The sequence below is a fragment of the Thalia democratica genome, chromosome 5 (genome assembly GCF_965202585.1).
Source record: "Thalia democratica chromosome 5, ktThaDemo2.hap1.1, whole genome shotgun sequence".
Lineage (NCBI taxonomy): Eukaryota > Metazoa > Chordata > Thaliacea > Salpida > Salpidae > Thalia > Thalia democratica.
The window spans coordinates 69,001,771-69,028,725 of NC_139169.1; the positions used below are offsets into that span (position 1 = coordinate 69,001,771).

The 26,955-nt window shown below is 25.1% G+C and overlaps 4 non-coding genes across 4 annotated transcripts; 3 read left to right on the plus strand and 1 right to left on the minus strand.

Moving 5' to 3' along the window:
• Positions 1–23,312: 23,312 nt before the first annotated feature.
• Trnag-ucc (transfer RNA glycine (anticodon UCC)) lies at positions 23,313–23,384 on the plus strand. The gene has a single exon. It is a non-coding gene; the product is annotated as a tRNA-Gly (tRNA).
• Positions 23,385–25,179: 1,795 nt separating this feature from the next.
• Positions 25,180–25,250, plus strand: Trnag-gcc (transfer RNA glycine (anticodon GCC)). Its single transcript has one exon. It is a non-coding gene; the product is annotated as a tRNA-Gly (tRNA).
• A 362-nt stretch (positions 25,251–25,612) lies between these two features.
• Positions 25,613–25,685, minus strand: Trnav-aac (transfer RNA valine (anticodon AAC)). Its single transcript has one exon. It is a non-coding gene; the product is annotated as a tRNA-Val (tRNA).
• Positions 25,686–26,661: 976 nt separating this feature from the next.
• Trnar-acg (transfer RNA arginine (anticodon ACG)) lies at positions 26,662–26,734 on the plus strand. The gene has a single exon. It is a non-coding gene; the product is annotated as a tRNA-Arg (tRNA).
• Positions 26,735–26,955: the final 221 nt, after the last annotated feature.

Consider the following 26,955-nt stretch of genomic DNA (forward strand, 5'->3'; position numbering starts at 1 on the left):
GATTGTTGAGCAATAAAACTTCATTATAAAGAAAAAAAATTGCTGTAAGTTTATATTTATTTATAAACAAAAACTAAATATCAAAATAAGATGAATTCCAAGCACTTAAAAAACATTAATTTAGCTAATTTAACAGGAAAATGAGCCAGCTTTGTTTTTAAATAAAGAAAAAAGAGCAAATGTTGGCTAGAATTTCAGTTATAAGTAAAGTTTGTCTAACTATATGCTTTTAAACTGGCAAGATGTATGTACATCATATATTGAATTTAAGTAATGTAGTTATCATAAAGCAAGAAAATTAAATATATAATTCAAATAAAGTCAAACACGTATACACTAACTAATTTGATAAGTCTTCAACTTCAACTTTCTGTTTTCTTGAACTTTGATGTCACGATTCTGTGAACATGTGGTGAGAGTCGAGTAGCATTCTCATCTGTAAAAAAACATTTGCAATTTTTAAAAAAATAAATGAGGTGTAAATTATAGTACAACAGTAAATAAAAACAAAAAATGTTTCTTTAAATTTACACTGATCATCATTTAAGTTTTTATACTGTTAACCAAATTTGTTTTGCACACCATGGCGTTAAGTTATACATAATAAAATTTCCCTCACTTTACTGGGCACGTCTTGCTGGTGACCAAATATATTTTGTACGTTTCAGAAAATAAAATTTAATTTTTACATGTTTACAGTCAAAAACTTTTGAGCTTTATACCTTGAAAGTTGTACTGACAATACTTAACAACTTTAAAGCAAAGTTTGATTTTTCTTTTGTTTATAAAACTATTTATAGTGTTGCTGAAAACTTAAGGAACCTATTGAACTCTAGAGTATTGCTAGCTAAATCTAAAAAAATATTTTAAACTTAAAAAACGGTATAAGTCAACTTGTAGATTACTTAATTCTCACAGAATAAGAACAAGTTGTAAATATAGTGACCTACACTCCCTATGGCATTAACATTTTTTTAAGTATTTTCAAACCCCTTACGGCCTAACCTACAACAATTCAAAATACTTCATTAAAAAAGTCAGTCTACAAAACTTATGTATTTTGTCATTAAAAACAAACAGCAAACTAAACCGCAAAAAACTATTCCATAAGGTAAATAGAACAAAAAATCTCAAAACTTATTTTGTTTTCGTAATACCTAAAAACTATAACAAATATAAACTCACTTAATACTTCAAAGTATATGTCAGCTTTAAGAATTTATATTTGATGTTAATTTTTTATAGTTTTACAGTCAAGTAGACAAAGTTGCTATTGGTTCTCTTCTTATGCCTACTTTCGCTATTATCTTTATGGGATATTTAGAATCTAAGTTTGTTGAAGAATTATCGTCCCGAGCTCTTTACATAAGGTACATAAACGATTGTCTAGTTATCTCACAACAGAGAAAAATATTGAGGCTTTGTTTTATAAGTTAAACGTTTACATGAAGAAATTATTTCACTAAGGAAAAAGAAGTCAATAATTTTTTTTTGTTATTTTAATTACAAAGAGTAAAGCGAAACTGCCTACCAGTGTGTATAGAAAACATTTTTTACAATGCAATAGTTATATTTTAAATGTTTTTATACCAAAATAATAAAAATAAACCTGATAAGAACCTTATTACATAGTTAAAATTTTAAAACATACTTAAAAAAAAAACTTCAATTTTATTTATTGATTATTTCTTTTTTCTCTTTTTCAAATCATATAAAAGGTTAAATTATTTGCTGAAATCATTTATAAATTTTAAATCTAAAAACATTTCAGATAGAAACTTAAGCTTTTGACGTAGAGTTCAATATATATTTTAAGTGTATACAATGTTAGATATATGTGTGTATATAAATTATTTAATTTTTTTAATTTTTTTTTTTAGAGAAATATTTAATAATAAAAAGTTTAATAGTCTCATTTTTCTAGAGTTTTTCATTTTAGAGTCTAAATTTTGACTGTAAATTTTTTTTTCTTATTTTTAATTTTTAGCTCAGTATAATTTGATTAAGTTGATGACCGAGGGGTCCTTTTTGGTATCCAGGTCCTTAAATCAAAATTTGTTGAGCAATTTTTTGTTTTTTTTCAATAAACAACTTTAGTAGTAAAATAAACTTTTAGTTATGATATTAATATGCTTGCATAAATTTTAACATGACAGTAATTAAAGAAAACAAAGTTTTTTTAGTATCTTTTTAGAATAGTCATACAAAACTTTAGTAGTTAACATTAGTATACTTTCTAAAGACTATTTTTTTAGTTTATGTGCCTTGTGATTGACGTCTAAAAAACTTAGTTTTATTTCGTTTTTATATCACAAAATAACATTTTTAATACATATTTTTATTAAACAAGTATTTCGCGAAGCATTTTGAACTCCTTAAATTCTGTGGTTTGCAATTGTTATGAACAGTATGCAATGCGAAACAGTATTAAGTTAAACTATTTTTTATCATAAAAACTTATCTGTAACTCTAGAAACTTATCTTATATAAAATGTGACCAAAGCTTAAGATTTTACTCGTAGCAAAGCTACTAATAATAACAATTTAATGGCTTTTATAGTTTTTTAATTAACTTTTGGAAGTTTTGTATGTAATTTTGTTAAAATATGAAGAGATAAAAGTCATAAATCTGCAAAGTTAAACGAAAACAAAATAAAAACTGTTTTCTACCAAAAACGAGCTTTAAAAATTTTTAGAACTTTCATGCAAAGTTTAATTTATTCCAAAAAAAGTTTACATATAACGTAAATAGTATCTAATTCGTTATAAGCAATTTGTTTTGCTTTTTTTTCTATCAAGTTTCCTTAAAATGTGCGTTTGATAAATTGATTTATTCTATTGACAGGAAGATTGTTTTTCAAAGTGCTTTTCTCTTATTTTGATACAGCTTAAGAATAGAACACTATTCCAAGTATACAAAGTATTGTTAAACACATAGTTATAAAAAGTTACTGCGTTGTTATATTCAGTTTCAAAAAATGTATACTTTTTTCTTTAATTACTGTCAGTTTAAATTAAAGTAAGTTGTAATATTTACTTGTCTATGTAAAGGATAAACTTACTTAGATAACAAAAACATAATTTTTTAACTGCAGTTGTTTTTTTAATAAACTATACATGCTAATCGTTTTTTTACGTTATCAAAGAATATATTTAGTAATACTTGTGTTGTACAACTGAGTTTTTTTTTCTAGTTTTTACGAATAAATACAAACAAAAAATCAATATAAAACAAGTTATATGTGCAAAGGAATTAAATGTTTTATAGTTTTAAAATTAAAAGCTTAAAGTAGTTTATATTTTTAAATGGCAATTTACTTGTATCAGTTACAAAAATGACTATGTAAAAAGGTAAAACATTACAATTTTTTTTAAATGTTTATATTTTAAAACCAGCTAATCGTGCAACTGTAAAACACATTTTTAATATCTTATCTAAATAAAACTTTTTTTATACTACATGCTGTTTTATCGATTTATAGTAATTTTTTTGTTGTTTACTTTTATTAAGACTAATTCTGCATACATTTTCTCTATATTAAATGTTTTTTGTAAAAATTAATTAGTAAAGTTGTATAACAATAAAAATATCAGTAAAATAGTAAATTTATACACTACTTAAATTCTTGAAAGTGATAGGTTTCTTAAAAAATGTAGTGTAACTAATTAAATGTTTTAGAAGTATTTTGAGAAATGTTACACATTATGATGTAACCTGTTTAAAAGTAGCCGAGCAACGTAGCAATGCAATTTTAACTTCCAGTATTCATGCCGAAAAATAATAAGAATTCAGCAAAAACAAAATAAGAAAACGTAATTAAAGGACTTGTGGTTTTTAACTTAATCCAAAATTCTCTATAAACAAAAAAAAATCTTTATTTTTTATTTTTGATACAAGTATAATCTCTATATAACCTAGCAAAACTGTTTAACACCGAAAAGTAATTAAGAATATATCTTTTTTTTGAAGTAGTCATTTACTACTTATTTAATTAAGCTCTTTTTTATGACATTAATGTAAAGCTTCAGAATTTTCCGATTAAGAACACTTTTTTAGCACATTTAAAGTAACTAGAAACAATTACTTTTATTACTTATTAGCAAACGTTGTTTTGTCAGCTATTCTGTTTTTAGTTGGCGTACTTTAAATTTCCATTATTATTAAAAGTGTGTTAAGATATTGTAACTTTCTAAACTTAAAAAATTATTTGCTTGCAATATATAAACAGAATAAGTTTTTATCTAAGAAACTTTTGAAAATTAGTTTTAGTATATATTTAAAATTACATACTTGAATATTTCGTTTAAACTTCTTTTTATTTACAATAAGCCCTATAGCTTTAAAGAAATTATCTTGTAACTCCTTTGAAAATTTAGTTTATTACAATAAAGTTAACATATACTATCGCTGCTTTGTAATGACTATTTTAGGATTTGTTTTGCTCCTACATACAATAGTATTTCCTGAATACGTGCAATACAAATAAGAATAGATTTGTTCAGTTTGAAGAAAGCTTTTTTCCCGAAATCTTTTCTCATGATTTGCAACACCTTAAGAATAGAAACAGTATTTTGATTAAAACGAACTATCTTTCCACTAAACATAGTTTTACTGAAATTTGAAAGGTGATTGCGCTGTTGAAACTAATTTTAAGACTAGGAAAAGCTTTTTATGTGATATACTCTTTACTTAAGGTTTATTGTAAATCTTATTCGTATGTAATGTAATTTATTTTTGCTAAACGTAATTGTTTAAGTATTCAAAAAAAACTTTGTATTATGTATTTCACTCAACTCATTTTTAGTTTTACTTGATTTTAATTAATAACTTGACACAGGTAAATTAGAACTTAGTTTTTTTATGATATTAATTCTATACCTAGTAAAGTATCATATAAAGTTTTTTTGTTGTTTATCGATAATTTTTGTTTATTATATAAAAAATACTTTGTAAAGAAAACCATTAAAAAAACATGTTAGACATATACTAACGAAATTAATATGTTTCAAATGTTATTCCTAATATTTTTCAGAATACTAAAATTATTAACTAAATTTTGAATTTATACTTTTTGCTTATTTACGTGGCTTATCTTTTAAATATTTTATATTTAAGATAAACACTTCATCTCTATCTTAATAAAGAGAACTTTGTTTAAAAAGTGGCCTTGTTACTAATATAAAAATATTTCCATAGGTTTAAGGTAGTTTAGATCTTTAGTAAGATTTTTAAAAAATCAAAACTACCTACCTATTACATAAATAAGATGAAATAAGTTAGTATTACAGTTACTTTTTTTTGTTCATCAACTGATTGTTGGTTTCTATAAATTTTGTAGATAAACATAAAGCATTTAAAAGTTTGTCTAACATTAATCTTTTAAATATTATAAGCTAACTTTTTAAATAACATTTTAAATCTTTTTTATTTAATTGTTTCGGAAAAGAGTGCTTTTCAGCTTACTACTAAATATCAAGTAACAAACAATAGGAATATTTAAATAATAAAATTATCAGTATAATGATCAGTACATTAAATTTAAGTAGAATAAAAAAAATCTCTTCAAAGTTTTTATCAAAGTTTTGGTTTAAAGTATAACTTAATAAACTTTTGTATAAATCTTATAGGAATATTAATAATTATTACATCACCTGATTACCAGCAGCAAAACAACGTCACAATGCAACTTAAAGTTCAAGTCGTAATGCCGAATAATGATCGTAATTGAGAAAAAATGAAGAAATTAGGAAAAGTTATCAAAGGACTTGGGGTATAAATGTTTATACTAATATGTAATTTTCTGTTAACAAGCATTCTAGGATTCTAGCAAAATCAATTAACATAATAAATCATTTAAAAAGCAAAAATCTGACTTAATCTTCAAGTTTTTTGTATTACTTGTTTTATTCAACAATGTCTTGTAAAATCATTCTAGATCATTGTACCCCAGTCTTTTGTTTCAAAAACAATTTTTAGCATAAATAATTTAAGTACAAATAACTGTTTTAATTACTTGTTCACAGGTCGCAACTGTGTCTTTATCAGCTATTTTGTTTTTTGCTGGTATACTTGAGCTTTGTGTACGGCCCTGTTCTTATCCGTATCCTAATGACTGGGAAAAACCAACTTATGAACAGTGTCCCGTCTACATTGGACAAAGCATTTGGTGCTCTTTGTTTGTTAGTTTTCTTTTGTCATTTTTATTAAGTCAAGTTTTTGTAGTTTCCTGTATAGGTTTATTTGTAATACAAAGTATTATTTTTAATGTTTTAAATTTCTTTTGTTATAAAGTGTTATAACGTTATGCAGTAAAACTTAAGAAAAATTAAGTTTATAATATATTTTAAAGTTTCATATCAATTTTTTAAATTACCACTAAAAGTTGTTGTTTTTTAGCCTCTAGTTGCTGGAATTTTAGGAATTAGTGCCAGTTAAAACGCAAAGAGCCAGACAAAAGTAAGAACTTTTCTTTTTAAAGATATTGTTATTTTATTTTCTATATAGTAATACTTTTTGTAGATTTGCATGCTAGTAGATACAATAAAATCATCAAAAGCTCATTTTAAAAAACGTTCTTTTTTATTCAAATTACAACTTCGTGACCAAAGTTATTTTTAGTAAATTGTTTTGTTTTTCACTAAGTATCAATACTATTGTTTAACCAGGTTAGGCAAATAAGTACAACCGTTGCAAGAGTTAATTAAAAATCAAATTTTAATGAAAAAATGATTTTATTTTGAAATAAAATATTGTTTTAAGTAAGACCTAGCAGTAAAGTTTTATAAATTAACAGTCTCGTTTATGTAATAAAAATATTTGTTTAAATGTGTAATATTAATATAAAAAACAATATATTAATATTAATATTTATATTAATATTAATATTAGTATAAAAATATTACTAAATATATTTAATACTATAGTTAGGTTTAGTCATGGGTTTTAGCATTGTTGGAGCAGTATTTTCATTTATACCTGTGTTAATGGAAATTTTTTATCTCAGAAATATTTCGGTAAGTAATTGTTTTTTAATTAAAAATTACAAGTTGTATACTAATTTAACGGTAAGAAACATAAACATTTTTTTAACATACAAGAAAACTCAAATAACTCAAATTCAAATACTTTGTTGTTAAAACTAACTTATGTATTTTACATTGTAAGTTCAATTGTACGATAAAAGCAGATATATTATTTTCAACTAAGTTTTAAGCTAAGTATAACTCTTTAATAACTAAGCTAAAATAAATAAGTTCTACTTGAATAGATTATATTGAAATTAAAAAAAAACATACTTGTAGTTTCAATAATTTAATTTTGTAACATTACGAAAACACTTATCGTTTAAAAGTATACTTCGTGCATATATATTTAAATTTGCTTAAAAATTTGAAATTTATTAACATAAAATGAAAAATAACAGATTTTCTTCATGCTTCTTTCGTTATATCTTTGTAAATAAAAAAAGAAGTCATACTTTAAACACTAAAAAATAATGTTCAAATACGTTATTTGGTATCAAAAGAGTAGAAACCAAATTACTTATCTTTTTTAACAGTACTACGATAGCAGTGGGTTTATAGCACTTCAACTAATAATACTACTAGTTGCTTTCGCAAATTTTGTCTTATTGATTATCACCGCAAGTTACAGTTGTTGTCTCAGTTACTGTTGCTGCAGGGATAATGTGAGTTTTTTAATACTTAATAGTTTACATATACCACAGATGTTTTTGTGTCAAAATTTTATTTCAACTAACGGAAAAATAGCCGTTAGTTGAAATAAAGTTTTGACACAAGAACATCTGTGGTATATATTCCGATAAGCTTAGCTTATTAGGATCTCCAGGATTTAACGCCTGTTAACGTTACATCTTATAGTTTACATATATTTATTCTTTCAAGACTTTATTATGTAAACTAAGTTTTGGTCATGACCTCGTCAGTGCTTAAATAAAAAATATAAAAAGATATGTAACAGTCATGGTAGATATAATTTAAACAATTAAATAAGAATAAAATTCATTAAAAATTTTTAATAAGTCTTTTACTTAAGAGGAAAACAAATTGAAATTAAATTTTAAAGGTTGAATTCATGGTAAAGTTTAAGTTTTAGTTTAGTTTTAAAGTCAATATAAAAAATAAAAACAATAATAAGAATCATATTTTTTCTTCTAGTAAGTTTTAAAAATAAACATTGCTTGAATAAAAATGTAGTTAATAGTAGTGAATGAGCTTTAAGTTGAAATACATTTTATTGTGGATAACTTTAATCGTGACACAACTATCTATTTGTAGATGCTATGAAAATTTTAAATTTTGCTTGAATGATTTTTATAAAAACTTTTAGTTTCAAGAAAATAGTACCTACATAAAGATTTTTTAAGAGGATGTGTAACTTCTATATTACGAACAACTTAAGACTTAAGTTTTGAAGTGGAGTTTTTTGAATTGCGGTACATTGAAATTAAAAATCTCCACTAAAATTTATCTCAACTTAAAGCTCATTCACTACTATTAATTACCTTTTTTTAAACAATGTTAATTTTGAAAACTTACTAGAAGAAAAAAGAAGCCTGCATATATGTTCTTATTATCATTTTTATATTATATTGATTTTGAAACTTAACTGAAACTTAAACTTTACAATAAATTCAACCTTAAGATTAGAATTTAATTTGTTTTGTTTTTAAGTAAAAAATTTAAGTAAAATATTGGAAGTTTTAAACAATTAAATAATTTTTTTTATTATATTGCTTAAATACTATTTTCCATGACTGTAACATATCTTTTTATATTTTTTATTTAAGCACTGACAAAGTTTTTGACCGAAACTTAGTTTGCATAATGAAGTCTTGAAATAATAAATATATTATTTCTCCCCTAGTAGTTAAAATATCTTTATTATTTTCTAAAAATCAAAACAGATAAACTTAATAGTTTATTATAGAGTCCAATCAATTTAATTTAAAATGTTAAAAATTTAATATATTACGTTCACATATACTCACTGTCAGCTTATTAATCAGAGTAAAAGATACTTTCATTGGTTGTAGTTAATTTATTACAAATTATACTTGCGTTAACTTTTTTATTTTGTTTTTGAAATTATAACTTAATATATAACGTTTTATAAAGTTTGCAGGTACTTTTCAGTTAATGAGGCGTTTATATAACAAATTTGATAGATTAGTTCTATATAAGGTTTTAAAATATAATTGTAGCTAATTGTTAGAAAAAATCTCACATTAAAACTTAATTAAGAATAAATTTATATGCTTTATGTTAACTTTCATTTGTTTTTTTATTAAACTTTAGTTAACTTTTGTTTAAAAACTACCTATGCATTTTACAGGCTACCCTACAAAATCAACAAGTTACTTATGCATCAAATCAACAAGTCCCTACAGCTGGTTAGTTATCAGTTTAAACTTGTTAACTAAAACTATCCTTTAATATCGCAAGTAATACAAAAAGCTATAAGATAGTTTAATTATAATATATAAGAAATTAAGTTCATATTCATAAGACATCTTGGTTCAAAATGAGTTCTCGAGAATATTAAAACAAAGTAAAAATAAAAAACTTTAAATATTGTTTTTTAATTGAAAAAAGTTTTACAAATAATAAAAACAATACTAATGAAAAAAGTTGAAATTAACTTTTTATTTGCAGCAACAAACTATAATCAGCCTCAGTAAAGAGAAATCGTCAAAAAAAAGTTAAACAAACCACACTCCGATTTGAAATGCAAAAAAGTAATTATTATTTACTTTTTATTACTAACTAGTAGTTATTATTATTTTGACAGTTTGTTTATGTGCCAAGCACATAAAACGTTTCCTTAAATTTATTTATAACTTTGTTTAGTTAGAATGCGTACATTTTACTCAAAATTGAACTTTAATAATTTTTAAACTTCTTTAAGTAGTTTTTTTAGTATACAGTGTGCAGTATACATTATAAAAACTTTGTTTTTGTTAAAAAAAACTAACGATGTAAAAGTAAACCTTCGCAAATTAAAATACAATACTTCTATTCCAAGTTGAATTGATGTTCGGTTTTGTTTAATGATTTTTTTTTGTAATTTAATTGCGTAAGTGGTTTTTATCTTCAGAACATAAAATATGTGTTTCTAAGTAAAAAAACTGATTGTTTGGTCTTAATAGAAAGCATTACTTTTAATTCTTTACTATTAAAAAGGAAAAACAAGTGTTCTACTTTTTTTTATTAAACACAAATTCTGTCTGTGATGTTACTAACTATTTGTATCAATAAAACTTACTAAAAAATATTTCTAAAGATTTATTTGTGTGGAAAATTTATCAGCTTACTTTAAAATAGTTTTTAGTAGATTTGAATAAAATGTATAAAGAGTTAAGTTTACTACTAAAACTTTATTGTCCATGGATACATCTTACAAAAAAAATTTAATGCTTTGTTTTACTTATAATTTTTAAATGAGTAAAAAAGTTATCTGTACAGTGATACAATGAATTTTTAAAAATATATATTTTCTAATTGTTTTTTTATAACATAAATCTTACATAGCTTGGAAAAATTTCTGATAGTCAACAAGTTCGTTAACTCTTTATAAATGAATTTAGTTTTAGTTTTTGTATAATTTATGTTAGTATACAATTAATACCTTTTTGTGTTGTAGAAAAGCTAAAAAAAAATAACATAATTAGTAGTTGAATAATTAAAAAAAAACTTAAATTTTGGTAGTTTATTATTCTTTTACACGGCTGCACTTAAAAGGAAAAATGTTTAAGTTATATTATACCAGCTTAAATTTATAAAACGTCGAAAAAGCTGAAAACTTCCTGTTACCTGAGTTTAAAAAAATCTATTAGATAAGTTTAACCTAGTCTGAGATTTTAAAGTTTTTAAACTAGCCTGTTTGTTTGGCAACCTAGGTTTTAAATAAAGTTCACAGAATAAAGAAATAACGTTTATTAACAGTAAATAGTTATAAATATGTTACAAAAATAAATATTATAAGTCAGCTTGAACGGACGTTATGTTTCTTAAATATTTTCAACAAAAGGATAAAAACTTTTCAAGCCATTAATGGAATATAAAAATTTAGTTTTTATTGAGCATTAAAGCAGTTTTTTTATCTGGAATATAAATATTGCATTTAACATGAGTAAATGTGAAAAATAAGAGCTATAAGAACTTAAAAAATAGTTAGGATTTAATGCAAGAAACGAAAAAAAAAAATAAATTGCTTAAGTCTGTTTCAACAACACATAGTTATCTTCAGTAACTACAGACTGAACAGAAAACAATTGTTAAGGCAAGTTATAAAGTAGCAAAAGTAATTAAGTAGTTACTAAAATAGCTATTCCGTATAGAACTGAAAACTATTTTAAAGAATTTGAGATAACCATAGTAAAACACTTTTGTTTATTTCTTCAATGACAACAAGAAGTCGTGTTCAGGAAATGTTGGAAGATTATAAAGCTGCATAAATCAACTCAGGCCTTTAATCAATATCTTAAGATGAGAGTACTGATACAATAAACATTGCTCATCTGAGAATTTTTATTACAGGTGTTTTTACTAATTTCTAAGTTCCAATGCAAAGTACAACTATAGGTAAAGAGATTTTAAAAGCAAAGGTGCAATGGACCAAAATATAGTTTTTTAAAGTACAATTTGTTTGCTTTTATTTTTAGTATAAAATTAAGGAAAAGGTAAAAAAAACTGTCTTAGACAATAAAGCAACATTAAAATGGTTCTCTTATGCTAATTCAAGTATGTTTTATCTTTAAAGAATTTATTTGGTATATTTTTTGTGTCAAATCAGAATTTATTTACTTGACATGTAAAAATTGTTTAAAATTTCAGGTTTTTTCAAAAATTATCAAATTCAAGAATTTTCCAGATTATTTAAGCACAAATTGTAAAATTCCAAGCTTTTCCAGCATGTTTTTGGCAACACTGATTGTTCACACTTGTATATGAACAATCAATATAAATAATATTGCAAACTGAACAAGCTGCAAGACTTAAAAAATAACATATAAAATAATTTAAACACACACTGTGAATTGAAAAAAACATACATCATAAGTTTAATTTTCCACTCTTTAAAGCAAAAAAGCTAGCCTGAGTGACTAAAACGACTAGCCTGATTTTTAGTATACAAAAACAGTTCAAGCCAAAAACTAAAAAATAATAAACTGGCCTGCGATTTGAAGTCTTCAAACAGTCAATGTTTGAGTGTGTACCATGTTTATTTGTTTATTTACTTCAATTTAAGCTATTTCGATTAACAATGTACAAGTTTAATAAATTTACCATCCCTAAATCTAGTTTGTGTTAAATAGGTAGTTCCGAATACAGCAACTGTGTATATTAGTATGCAACAGATTAAAATTAAGCAAATTAGCCAAAAAACATTATTTGAAAAATAAAAATGTATACCTAACAAAAAATACTTAATTTATGTCATATTTACTATTTTAAATGTGTCGATACACATTTGGATGTTACATATAGAAAGAATAATGTTAAAAAATTATGCACAATATAAACTTAATCAAATTTAAGTATTAAATAAAATGTACAAAGGGTTGACAATGCCAATTCGATCATCAGATCACAATCTTTCGGTAGACTGAGAACGGTTTCGTCCTTATTAAGACTCATCAGATAGTCATGTTTCTTTTAAGAGGAATCTCATGTTCAAATAATGATAATTATAGTAAAACGTGCATGGGTCATGTCTTACATAAAAACAGCTTAGATAAAAAAGCGTTGACCATTTGAAATAGTCATAATTAAGTGTATTAAATTAAGCTTTTTTTTTGCTACAAAGACAGTTAGAAAATTGAATGTCTTTGAAATTTACGATCGGGCATATTTGTTTATATTTGTTAAAACATTATAACTTCGGAAAAAAAATAACGACCCTTAATAACACAGCAAGGTAAGAATAAATAAAAATTCTGGCTAACACATCGGTTTAAGAAAAATTTCTAAAAACAAACACTTTTTTCTAAGGGGCCAACTCAAAAAATAAAACCAAATCCAATGGATTTTTTTTTTTAATTTCAGGCAAAGGAGATTTCTCTAATCCTAGTTAGCTGTAAAGATAAGGAAAATAATTCGATATGAAGTTTGAAAATTTTAAAAAATTGCAAAAAATTCTGATCGAGCTAAGTTAACGCTCGTTTTTAAAGATAATTACTTGCTGTTGTAAGAAGAAAGTTATTATGAAACTGATAATAAATACTCTGATTAAATCCTAATCTGTCTTTTAAACATTTTTCAGTTAAAGCAGCAAAATATTTTAATTGTTTTGAAATAATATACAGGGACTTAAAACAAAATTAACCAGTTTAAACCATTTTACTGAAAAAATTTAACTTAAAACTTATTTTTGCTCAGCGGGCCACATTTACATGCTCGCAGGGCCGCAGTTGGACCGCGGGCCGCAGTTTGCCGACCCCTGGCTTAGTATTTTTGACCAGGGGGTTTGTGATTTTCGAAAGTTCTTAAACTCTTAATAGAATTATGATGTAAAAAGTCTTGTGTCTTGCAATAAAATGGTATTAAATTAAACGTTATAGATCAGTTTTAAACAAGAAAATAACTAAACCGGGTATTACCCACACACAAAAAATTTTGACTAGTTATTCTATTTAATAATGTATAAGTATTTATGAAACCTGTAATTTTGCTGTAGTTTATAATTTCAATACATAACTGTTTATATATATCTTATTACTTATTTTTTTTGTATACTTAGTTGTTTAACACTAATTTTTATTTATTTCGCACAGTTTTTTCATAAAAAATGACTGATAAAAAGTCGAAACAGTTCTTTTTAACAGGTTTTTGTAAAATTATATGTTTTTTATAACTTATATTAAGAAGTATATTATCACTTAACTTAAGTTTTTAATAACCTTAAGTATTTAAGAAGATACAGTTTTACTCGTAGCAAAGCTACTAACAAAAGCAAGTTGGAACTTTTTATGGTTTCATAATAAGCTTTTTTAAGTTTTGCTTTCAGCTTTGTTGAGATTAAAAAAAAAACATTAATTTTTGAAGTATTACTATAAAATATTTTTTTTTCTTTTTTTCTTAAAGCCTAGTATAAAAAATTTTGAAAACTCTTTTGCTAAATTTAAATTATTCAAAATCATTAACATATAGTTTCACTGTTGTGTAATTTCTCGTTTAAGTTTTTTTTTATCTTGTATTCAAGCGAGTTTCCTTAATATACGTGTATGTTACAATAGATTTATTCTATTAATAGGAAGATTGTTTTTCAAAAGTTTTTCTCCTTTTTTGATACAGCTTAAGGTTAGAAGACTTTTCCAAGTAAACACAGTTTTGTTAAACACTTAACTATGAAAGGTTACTACATTGTTAAATTCGGTTTGAAATATATAGAAACATTTCGTTTTAATTTTGACTATTGAAGGTTATTGTAAGTATTTTTTAGTAAAGCAAAAACAATTTTAGACAAAATATAATTTAAAAGTATTTAATCTTTTTTTAGTCGTTTGTTGGTAAACTATACAAACTAAGCTTAAATTTTGTTTTTAGAAGCAAAATATGTTTTGTTCATTTCTGAAACCTATTTGACTTTTATTTGATAATTCAGCTTTATCCGATTTAAATAAGTATTTTTGAATTAATTAAACTTTATGACCTTTTAAGTATCAAAAAAAAAACTTTTTCATTTAAAAAGTCGTGTTTATCAGGATTACCGTCAAAATGTATGAAAGTTATTTTGTTAATAAAATTTAATTTTATAATAATAAATGAAAGTTGTTTAGGTTTTTAATCGGTCGGTTAAAAAGCATTAACTATTGGTAGTACATTTCAGTTAAAAATATATTTTTGTTTAATTTAAATAAAATTAAAGTTTATTATTAAATGCTGTTTTAACTATATATTCTTATAAAATGTAGTATATGTGACTAAATCTCATATCAGTTTTCTAATAAGTATTTATATTATGATGTCACCTGATTACCAGCAGCAAAACAACGTCACAATGCAACCTCAAGTTCAAGTATCAATTCCAAACAATAATCAGAATTTAGCAAAATCGAGAAAAATAAGAAACGTTATCAAAAAACTTGGGGTACCAATGTTGTAACTAGTATTTATATTAAATAGAAAAAAAACATCGTAGTTTAGCATTATATGTAAAAAAGGGAGTTAATATATAGACTTGTAACTATTTGTAACTTAATGAGTTTAGTTATATAACCAAGTAGTTAATGGCTTAAAAATGTATTTTCTTGATAACACTTGAACATAAGTTATTTCATCACATAGGTATAATTTTACTACTTGTTCACAGAAATCAATTGTTGTTTTGTCAGCTCTTTTGTTTATAGCTGGTATAATTGAGGTTTCTTCAAAACACTGTTATACTGATACCTATTATGATTCCGGAAAGCCTTACAAACGGTGTCATCGTACCATTACTATCGGACAGACTATTTGGTGTTCTGTACTTGTGAGTCTTTTATACTTGTATTTTATAATAGTTGTTGAATAACTAAACGTTTTATTCTAAGTCATGTTCTAAAAACATCTCTTATAAGTAAGCAAAATTTAATAAGCTAGAATCTTGAATTAAAAGATACAAAAAGTTATTTTACATATTATAAATTTATTTAAAAATACAAATTCATCTGTTTATATCTATATTTAATGATTTTTTTTACTCATTTAAAAACTAAAAAAAAAAACTTTTTAGCCTCTGACTGCTGGAATTTTAGGAATTGTTGCAGGTAAAAGTGCGAAAAATCAAACAAAAGTAAATTTTTATATTTATACAAGACTAATTAACTTTGAGTGTAATTTATTTTTTGTTATGCTTTTTTCAAGCTTACTTTAAAAAAACACTTTGAATTACTAAATGTTCACTAATGTTTTTAATAAAACTGACTATTTTACTTTTAGTACTTGTAAACATACATTTATAAACGATTTTGTTTAAGAACTTCAAAACTTTTTTTATTGCATTAAAGTTTCTTTGTTTCAACATAAAATTATAAACATGAAAAGTTGAAATAAGAATGTATTTAAATTTAAATCAGTTTAAAACAGTTTTGAACTTTATACAAAATAGTAAGTAAAAAATAGCAGAAAGGTTTAAAAATAATAAATTTTCTTTATAAAACAATTGAAATAAATGATGCTAATTTAAAAAAGGTTTAAAAACAATTTAAAGTTATTTATAGTTTTAACTATTCATACTAAAGTTTTCATTTAAAACAAAAATATATACAAAAGTTTATAAGCTGAAAAACTACTTTCATACTATAGATAAACCTAGTTTTGGGTTTCAGCATCGTTGGAGCAGTATTTTCATGTCTACTTATATTGATGGAACCTTTTTTTCTCACAATAAATTCGTGGGTAAGTAACTTTTGCTTGTTTTTTAACTTTATGAGTTGTACATTAGGTCTTTTAAACAAAAAGAGCACACTTACTCTTGCTTTAAGAGATACAAGTAAGTTAAAATCTTGAACACAAATATGTTGCTACAGATATTTTACTTTTAGTATGATTAGATAAAAAAAAACGGACTTTTTTATTAGAGGGTTTTAAAAGAAGTTTTATTGTTGGAAGTTAAAAAGTCATAAAAACCAGTTCTATTAGAATATACTAGAATGCAATATAACTAAAACATTTTTAATTGGTTTTAAAGTAATTAAGTTGTGGTGCATTATGTTATGTTTTAAAGTAAACTTTGTGCATACAGATTTAAATTGGCTTTGAGGCAAACTTTGTTTGAAAAAAATTACTTAAATTTATATTTATTTTATATATTCTTTATAATGTCGTAAAGTACTAAACTTATAATTAAAAAACAAAAATAAATGTTCAATTGCTCTTTCAAAAGAGATTTAAAACAAAACTTCAATTTGTACAGCATTCTGATTCCGTTTGGCTTCTCCCAGTACAAGTGATAATATCACTTGTGGCTTTTGCAAACCTTGTATTGTTGATTATCAACGCAAGTTACAGTTGCTGCCTTAACAAGTATTGCTGCAGAAATATGGTGAGTTTTTTGCATTTAAGTTAGTTAAATGTTGAATACTACGAGTTTTACTTACGGTGTTTAAGGAATTAATACATTCTGTTTGCACTGTTTTTATATTAGTTACGGCTTGCGTTAAAAAATGAATAAAATATTTTTGTGTTTAGAATAAAAATTATTTCAAATTTTAACAGTGTTTATCACCTTTAAATTTTTATAAAACATTAGGTTAAATTAAACAAAGTCTTCTTAGTTAACTTAAGCTTTATTACTTCGTATTAAATACTTTCAAAAACCAACAAAAACTTAAAAACTATCAACGGGTTAGAAATTTGATGCAAAAAGGGTCATGAAAGACCTTTGTTTTTTTACAGGATAATGTTCAAACTCAACAAGTAGTTTATGTACCTTATCCAACTCAAAAAGCTCCTACAGTTGGTATGTTCTGTTGTTAAGTTTATATATAAACGTAGTTATACTTCTTTATTTTTCAAATGCTAAAAACTATCATTTTTGAAATAAACAAAACATACCGTACTACTTAAGAAATTCAAATTAGTTTTCTTTTAATTGGAGTTGTTATGTTCATCGAATAATGTTTTTTCTACTAGCATAAACTTAAAAATAACAAACAATTCCAAAAATTTTTTTAATCTTTGTTTTAATTTGCAGCACCAGTTTACAGTCAACTTCCTAATCAATTTCAGTAAAGGGGATTAACAAAATTAACACTCTGATGTAAATGTAAATACTAAATATATATACTACCAAATACTTTCTAACTTGCTTATGTGTTTAATGCTTTATGTTTTAATAAATTTACTAAATAATACAAAGTTACTAAATACAAAGGCTTTTTTTTTTATTTAAATGTTGTTATAATTAAATTTACTCGTTTGTATTAGTTAAATTATTTTTGTTTGAAACTGACATTTAGAAATAGCTTGTTAGCAAAAACAGTTTTAGTACTTGATTTTCTAAATACTTAAAATATCTAGTTATTTTACAGTAAAACTTTACGTATTTAAATGTATTTATTTATCTGCATTATTATATCTTTTCTCAATTTTATTTAAAATTATTATAGTATGGTAGCTGGACTTCGGAAATGTCTTTTTGTGATTTAATCTAAAATGTCAATACAAGATTGTTTTTAACGTTTCAAAAAACAAATATTGAAATTATAAATAAAGTAAAATTTACAAGTTTTATTATTTTTTGATAAAAAAATTGCAGTTTTGTTATGTTGTTAACAACTTTAAACGATTAAGCTTAATTACTTAAATTTAATCTATGTATTGTATGGTGAACTGTGTCATATGTTTAAAGAGTTGTTCTTAATGTAAAAAAAAAGTTTGTGGAAGAAAGTATAAAAAAAAAGATTTTAAGTTGTTGTTGGTGCATAAACTATACAAACTTAACAAAAACTGTTTGCTTTGTTTACAAAATATTTTTTTTAAACTTTATTTACTTAGGTTTTGTAACTCTACTTTAAATCTATAAAAAAAATTTCTGATGCTAGTTATTACTATAATTTTCGATAAATAATATTTACTTTAGGTAATGTATGTATTATTTTGGTAAATTGTTTATATATTTTAGAATTATGTATCATACTTTCTATTTTACTAAAATAAAGTATTCAATATTTAAGCATGCTTTATTTTTTGATTATATAGTTTTTCATTCAAATGATAAAACTTTTGAATGTTATCGTCTAGTTTTAGTATTTAAGTATCAGTCTTATCAACAAAAGAGTTTACTACTGATATTTAATAGTGAAATATACTATGGTATATAAATTTTAAGCTTTTTTACTAAACTACATCATTTATCTTTAAGCTAAATATAGTATTTTTAATTAATTTCTTCAATCGTTATGAATATATCATTATATGGAAAACTATTGCAAAGTCATTTAGTACCTAAGTTATTATGGCGACAAATAAAATAACAACTTAGGGTTAAAATATTTTGAGCTTTAGTGAGAATATTCTTAACAGATACTTTACAATAAAAACAAAAAGATTTTTTTTTAAAGTTTATAGAGTATTTTCAGAGAAACGATATGTGTACCAAATAAACATCAGCTTCGATAAAACATACCAGTCAAAAAGTTAGTTGTAGTGGTTTTGATCTTAAACTTTCTTAACACTTAAACTTACGATGGTTATGAATAATTTTTAACTGTAACAGCCGTAGTTTACAGAAAATTTTGTTGAAACACTATTTGAAAATTAAAAAATAATACTGTAGTGTGAAGTTTTTTTTTCTAGTAATAGATTGTATTTTAATAAATTTATTAAAGTTTAAAGTTGTTTTATGCTTATATTACTATTTTCTTAGTTTTTTACTTATACAAACTTAATTTGTTCAAACAATAATTCTTGAATAAAACGTAGTTTTTCACACTTTTTTAAACCTTTCAGAGTTTTAGAATTAACTTGACAAGCTGTTTACTTTTAATTTAGCTCAAGAGTAACAATCAAAAATCTAAACTTGCATCTAAGTAGAAAAATAACTAATTTATTGATGCACAAAATCGTTTTAAAATCTCACTATTATAGTAAACAACATTAATGAGATTCTCAGTTATAATAAAAATCTTATTCAAACATATTATTATAAGTCTTAAATTTCCCTTGCAATATAGTCGAACATCAATTTAAAAAACCAAGTTTAATTTCGAACTGAAAAACAATTGTCTAATTTACTTTTTCTAAAACAAAGAATAAAAAACACACAACATTTGTATTTTTTTAATTAGGTCGATAACCGAAAAACGATTTTAATCGCGACCATTTTGTGCGTGCATTTTTACTTTTTACTTCTTCTTCTAAGCAAGGTACATTTTCGTCAAGTTTCATTTTGACAGACTTTTTCTGAAAATTAATTTTTTTTTTTTAAGTTTACTTAAACTTATATATGATACAAACTAATATGAAAAAATAATAAACTGTCTTTAAACAATTCAGTGTAAAATATTTTTAAGATAAATAGTTTCAAATAAGCAACGACTTGACATTATACTTTTTACTTTTTTAGGTTAATCAAATTAAACTGTTTATGTACTTATTACTTAAAGTATTTTAATTTAAACGATGTACGTCAAATATATTAGCTAAAGTTTGTTTTTACTAGTAATACTTGTAAGTGTCAACTAATTTTAAAAATATACTATTAAACCTTTTTATTTTTACTCAAGCCTTTTCTCTGAACAGATTCAGTTTGCTCTCTGTTTCTTTCAACTAACTCTTTACCGAACACAACTTCGTTCAAACACATCCCAGCTGCAAGCAAATTTACAAAATAATCACAACTAAAACTAAAACTTCACATTGCTATTACCTTGGTCGTTTTCAGCTAAGGCGTTGACTTGGGTAACTATGTATTTTGCAACGCAGTTTTCATTCTTTACTTCTCCAAGGTCGCCGATGCTTTGAATGATTTGAACTTTTGAACCTTTTCTTTTATCAAGCAACTGTTTTCGAAAAATTTACACTGAATTTATTTAGGTTTAATAATGGAAAATAAATCCAAACTGTTAAAATTTTTTTTTTAAAATAACTTTTTTTTTGTTGTAAAAGTAAAGTCGTTTCTATATAATAATGAAAACATATTTGAAACAATTTCTAATAGTAATAACAATAATAATCAACTTACTAAAGTTCTTGTTTCGTCTTTTCTACTTGTCTCACTTTGTGCATCTATGTTTTCCTTAGTATCTAAAGAAAAGCGAAATTTAATAATATATTTAAAAAGTCTTTGAAGATCATTGGTTCTCCAAGTTTTCAGTGTTTTCAAAAGTGAGCAATATGGCCCCCTTAGGGGTCAAAGGGGGAGCCATGAGGGTATAACTTGAAACTTACACAAGATATTCTGAAGTTAAAGGTTAAGAGCAAAACAAAAGGTTTTAGGTGTATTTATAGGTAAGTTTTTGAGAAATTTAGTCGGAAGGGGCAATAGCTTTTAAAATTTAAACAGGGGCCATATGAAAAAAAGTTTTGGAAACCCTGGTATAGAAATTAGTAAACATATCAAAAATACCATATAATTTTGTAATTATTAATAAAAATTGCAAGTTTGTAAAGAATTAAGAAACAACTTGAGACCCTGATCAGCGAAAATATTTTAATTAAACGTCATAATTCAATTTTAAACAAGCAGTTAACTAAACCGGGTAATACCGGCTCACCAAAATTTTTGACTAGTAATATGTATTTTTCTTTTAACAATGTGTGAATATTTATGAAACCTGTACCTTTACTGTAGTTTATAATTTAAATACATAACTCATTATATATAGCTTATTATTTAATTTATTTTGTATATTTAATATTTTTGACACTAATTTATAGTTATTTTGTTCAGTTATTCATTAGAAAAACTGATGAAAAGTCTAAACATCGTCGTTCAAACTAAATAATACTGTACAAGACAGGATGTAATCACAAAAAAAGCTAATGTTTAGCTTTAACTTATCCTTAACATACTTTTATCAATATAAAGAAAAGTAATAAAGTTTGTAATATCTGCAATACATTCTAAATTCTAGCATTATATCGAGTACTAACAACTTTAAAACAATATAAGTTTAATATTACTTCAACAAATAGAGAGATCTCAACTGCTGGAGGAGAAGTAATATATTTATTCCTTCAAAAATTTTTTTTACAAACTAAGTTTTGGTCAAAGACCTCGTCAGTGCTTAAATAAATCAAAAAAATATATGTGACAGTCATGGAAAATAGCATTTAAACAACTAAATTAAATAAAACCAAATTATTACTGAAAGTTTTTACTTACGAAACTAAACAAATCAAATTTTAATATTAAGACTGAGTTTTAGTAGAAGTTTAAATTTTTAGCTAAGTTTTAAAATCAATATAACAACAATAATAATAATAATCAAAGCTGTATGTAGCTTTCTTTTTTCTTCTAGATAATTTACAGAGTAAACATTGCTTAAGCAAAAGTGTAATTAATGAAGTGAGCTTAAAATTTAATTGAATTTGGTGTAGCTTATTTTAATTGTGACGTAATTATTGAAAATTTGAACAATCTTGTGCTTTTAATCGGTATTAAAATTTAAAATCCCGCTCAAATGCTTTATATGAAAGCTTATGGATGAAATATTTTTTTTACCTAAAAACAAAACAAGTTAAATTATGGTACTAAGTTTGAATTTTTGGCAAAGTTTAAATTCTAGTTAAATTTAAAAATCAAAGAACAACACAAATAATAAAATTAAAAAAAAAAATCGTTTGTAGCTTTCTACTTTCTTCTAGTTGATTTTCAAAGTAAACATTGCTTAAGTAAGAATGAGGTTAATAGTAATAAGTGGGCTTAAGTTAAGATGCATTTTAATCAAGCTAAATTTTATTGTGACTTGAATATTGTAAATTTAAGTAATTTTCTGCTTGTAATAGCTACGAAAATTTGAAAATTTTGCTTGGATGATTAAAAAAAAACTTTTAACTTTAAGAAAATTATGGGTGGGTGTCACTTTTGCACGAGCGTCACTTTTGCACGAGCGTCACTTTTGCACGAGGGGACACTTTTGCACGAGGGTCACTTTTGCACGAAGGGTCACTTTTGCACGAGGGGACACTTTTGCACGGCGACTCTTTTGCACGAGCGTCACTTTAGCACGAGGGGACACTTTTGCACGGCGTCACTTTTGCACGCAGGGTCACTTTTGCACGAGGGGACACTTTTGCACGGCGACTCTTTTGCCCGAGCGTCACTTTTGCACACTCGTGCAAAAGAGTCGCCGTGCAAAAGTGTCCCCTCGTGCAAAAGTGACCCTGCGTGCAAAAGTGACGCCGTGCAAAAGTGTCCCCTCGTGCTAAAGTGACGCTCGTGCAAAAGAGTCGCCGTGCAAAAGTGTCCCCTCGTGCAAAAGTGACCCTTCGTGCAAAAGTGACCCTCGTGCAAAAGTGTCCCCTCGTGCAAAAGTGACGCTCGTGCAAAAGTGACGCTCGTGCAAAAGTGACCCGTTCCCGAAAATTATAGTTACAAAAATTAAAAAGCATGCACAAAACCTGTATTTTGAGTAATTTAAGTTTTGAAGTTTTAATATTACTTTAACAAAGATAAAACTTGTTTAAAATATTTAAAGAAAGCTACTTAAATTGTAAATATAGATTAAAGAGCACAAAGTTATTTCCAGATATACTGCTAAATGCTAAGCTTTACTGCTGGTTTTACATAGTGTTTAATGCTTTACACATGGGTTGTTTTTAGAAATAAGTTTAAAAACTAAATTTGTTGGAGTGTATAACAAGCGTCGATGGTGTAACGGTTAGCATTGGTGCCTTCCAAGCACTAGTTCCGGGTTCGACTCCCGGTCGACGCATTTTTGTTTAAGTTTTTCAAACATTATCTAAATTAAAACTCTATTTTATTCAAAAACTCAAGTTAAGCCTTAGTTTCTTTTTTAGATTAATTAAAAATTGGAAGCAGCAAGTGTTGCTTATTTTTTCAAAGCTTATAGTTATCTTAAGTAAAGCTAATTTACTTTATTCTACAAGGTAAAAAAAGTAAAAAAAAAACTTCTTAACATACCCTAAACTTTTCTTTACTTATAAAGAAATTTAAATTTTATTGTTTTAACTAAAACAATTTCCGCTTCAACCTTTATTTTTTACAAAGATTAACGTTTTCAAGGTTGAGTTAGTATGTTACACCATATGTAGTTTAGCCAGCTTCTGAGCTTTAACATTAAATCAAAATATATGCAATGTAATTACAAAAGCTTGGTTTTGCGGGCCAAATTAACGCCTTTGCGGGTATCGTTTTACTTTTGACGGTCTCATAATTACCACTCTGCGGACCGGATCCAACCCGCGGGCCGTAAGTTGCCCACCCTATGGCTAACTGTGATGACTAACTATTGTTATGTTCGAACAAAATTTAATAAATTGCAGACTTCAACTATAGGCTGTTCAACAGTACTGTGCATAAAATCACCACAAAATAATATATTGGTTATAGTTCATAAAAAACACAATTCTGGTTTTATAAAATAAGCAGTTAAGTCTATAACTATGACTTTACTGTTAACTATATGGTTAATAATAAAAGTTGACCAAGTCAGCTAAAACTTTTTTTTACAACTTAACAAAAACTGCAGTTAACAAAATAATTCAATGTAAATTTTCAATAAAATAATATCAGTTAGACGCTTTATCTTGTATGTTTACAAAAATAGAGCTCCATGTACTAGCTCTAGCAGTAGTCTTTACATTTTGTAGAATTAGAAAAAAAAAAGAAAATTTGTAAAATTGTTCAATTTACTTTTCAGCGTGACGTATTTTATAACTTTTTTGTGTAATTTTTTAATAACAAAACAATGACAAAACATTAAATCATGGGCAAATTTAATTGCAGCAATTCTACCCACAAAATAGTGCCCATAAAATAGTACCCATAAAAAGTTCTACCCCTAGTTATTAAATGCTGATTTGATTACGCGTAAAAACTATTTGTGACGTAATGCACAAAAAAAAATATTCGATTGATTTAATTGATTTCCAACATTTAATAATCTCAGCTGACTCAGTTTAGTTTTGTTTTTCTCACATGTTTTACTAAACTTTATACAACCACAAGAAAAATACTAGCTTTATGTATTATTGTAGGCATTAAAGTTTTGCAATTTTGTAAAGCTTAAATCTTTATTTAGAAAATTATTTTTTCTGAAAGCTTTTTTTTAAGATTTAAAAACAGCTTTTACATCTTATTTAAAAATATTGTTTAAAAAAAATCAACACATTCCTATGTTTTTTTAAAATCTTTAACTTTATTTTAGTATACTGGTTTCAACTTCAATCGACATTTACTTTTTTTGTGTAAGTATTTTAAAATTTTTTGTTTATATTTTTATATAACTAGAAAGTACATCAAATAATATTAACTTTTGGTATAAGTCTTGGGTTTTGAAAATAAAAAATACATAAATGTTTTTCTTTGGAATAAAACTATATTTTCCTGCATAATGGGCAAAAAATGAAAACCTTTTTTTTTAAACTTATAATGCGATGGTGGACTTTTTAAGAAAATATAAGCATTGAACAAGTAATATTTGCAGCTATACTAAGCACATAAGTGAAAAATAATTTATAACCTTCACAAACCGATTTAAAATAGATGCATTGTTGGTTCAGTGGTAGAATTCTCGCCTGCCACGCGGGAGGCCCGGGTTCGATTCCCGGACAATGCATTTTTGTCTGAAAATTGGTTTAATGCTTAAGATTCATTAATCAGAAATAAAAACTGTTGTAACATTTTTTTATTCACCAAGATATTTTACTTACTTTTATAATACTTCTACACAAATAATAGAAAAAATATATAAAACTCACCATTTTAAGATTTATACCTTAAAAACATTTGATTACATTTAATGGCAAAATAAAATTATTGACTTCTCATACGTGAATATATGTAAATAGTTAAAGTTTGATAAACTATGCTTTTCAGTAATCAATAAAAAAGAAAAAAATAGGTGGTAGTTAGGTTATCTTAGTTGTATAATATGTGTGTTTTGGCAGTTTAATCATTATTTATTTTTTCAATGAAAAATGTTTCCGCCCGGGCTCGAACCGGGGACCTTTCGCGTGTTAGGCGAACGTGATAACCGCTACACTACGGAAACTTGTGCTCAATGGCAGCTAATTGCGTTTATATACTGATATTAAACCGACAAGAGCTTCTATATAGTATTTTACAGCACACTTAAACCAGAATATAACTTTATCTTAGCATCAAATTAACGTAGCTTTTATTTGATACTTTGCATTCTGTTTTTACAAATGCATTTTGTATATATACTACAAAAAACACGTGTAGGTTTATATACGAAATTCTATCTTGAAAAACCACAACCTTTTAATAACAAAGTGTTTTAAAGTTCAAACTTAAATCTTTATCAAACTTTTATAACTTTCTTCATTTTTCTAAGTACCTTTTAAAAAGTAAGTATTTATATGTAACTTACCTGTAAAATCTAATTATATCTATAAATCTAGTTCTCTAATTTTTATAAACGATATTTTGTTTTTAATTGTAATTGAAATTCGTTAAAACGTATAACGACTTATACTTCACAGTATAAGTGAAATACATAAATTTTAAAAATACATACTTAGTTGTAACCCTTAAAATTTTATTTTTTGCTCTGTATATTCTATATACACAAGACGAAAATAATTTAAAATACTAACAGAAAGCAATTTTTTCGGCGTAAATTGTTATCAAGATTGCTGTACAAACTAATAGTCAAGTTTGACGTAGCAATTAAAATTTGACTGTTGGTAATAAAATTTATGATAAAGTATAAGTTTTAAATATCAAAATATTAAAATTTTAGAATAACTTTTTTTCTAGTAAAGTGAAATTAAAGCAACCGAAAAGAGTTCATTAAAAATTTTCCGAGCCAATAAGACTTACAGCTGAACTTGAAAGCTAGCAGCGATATAATCTCAGTCAACAGCCAATTACCATTGTGACGTAACGATTTAGCCGAATTTATTTGCATTGCGCTGCATAGTTGAGAAATGTTTGAAGTGAATATTTCACGCGCGCATCAAATCTTAACATTTATAGTTGCTAATACGAGCCCACAATAGACCGGCCGCGTGGCCCAATGGATAAGGCGTCCGGCTACGAACCGGAAGATTGTGGGTTCGAGTCCCATCGTGGTCATTTTTTAAAGGTGGTTATTGCACTGAAATATTAGTATTATGTAAATCGTTTGAATTTTGATTGGATAAATTATTTCAATACTTATGTACCATATACTTAAGACTTCTATTAAAATTGTTAAGGTAGTTTGTTTTCAGTTAGAATTTGCGAAAAATGATGTTAGTTTAATTTTTCAGCATACATTTTTCAATAACTTATATTTACAATAACAAAATAGTCCT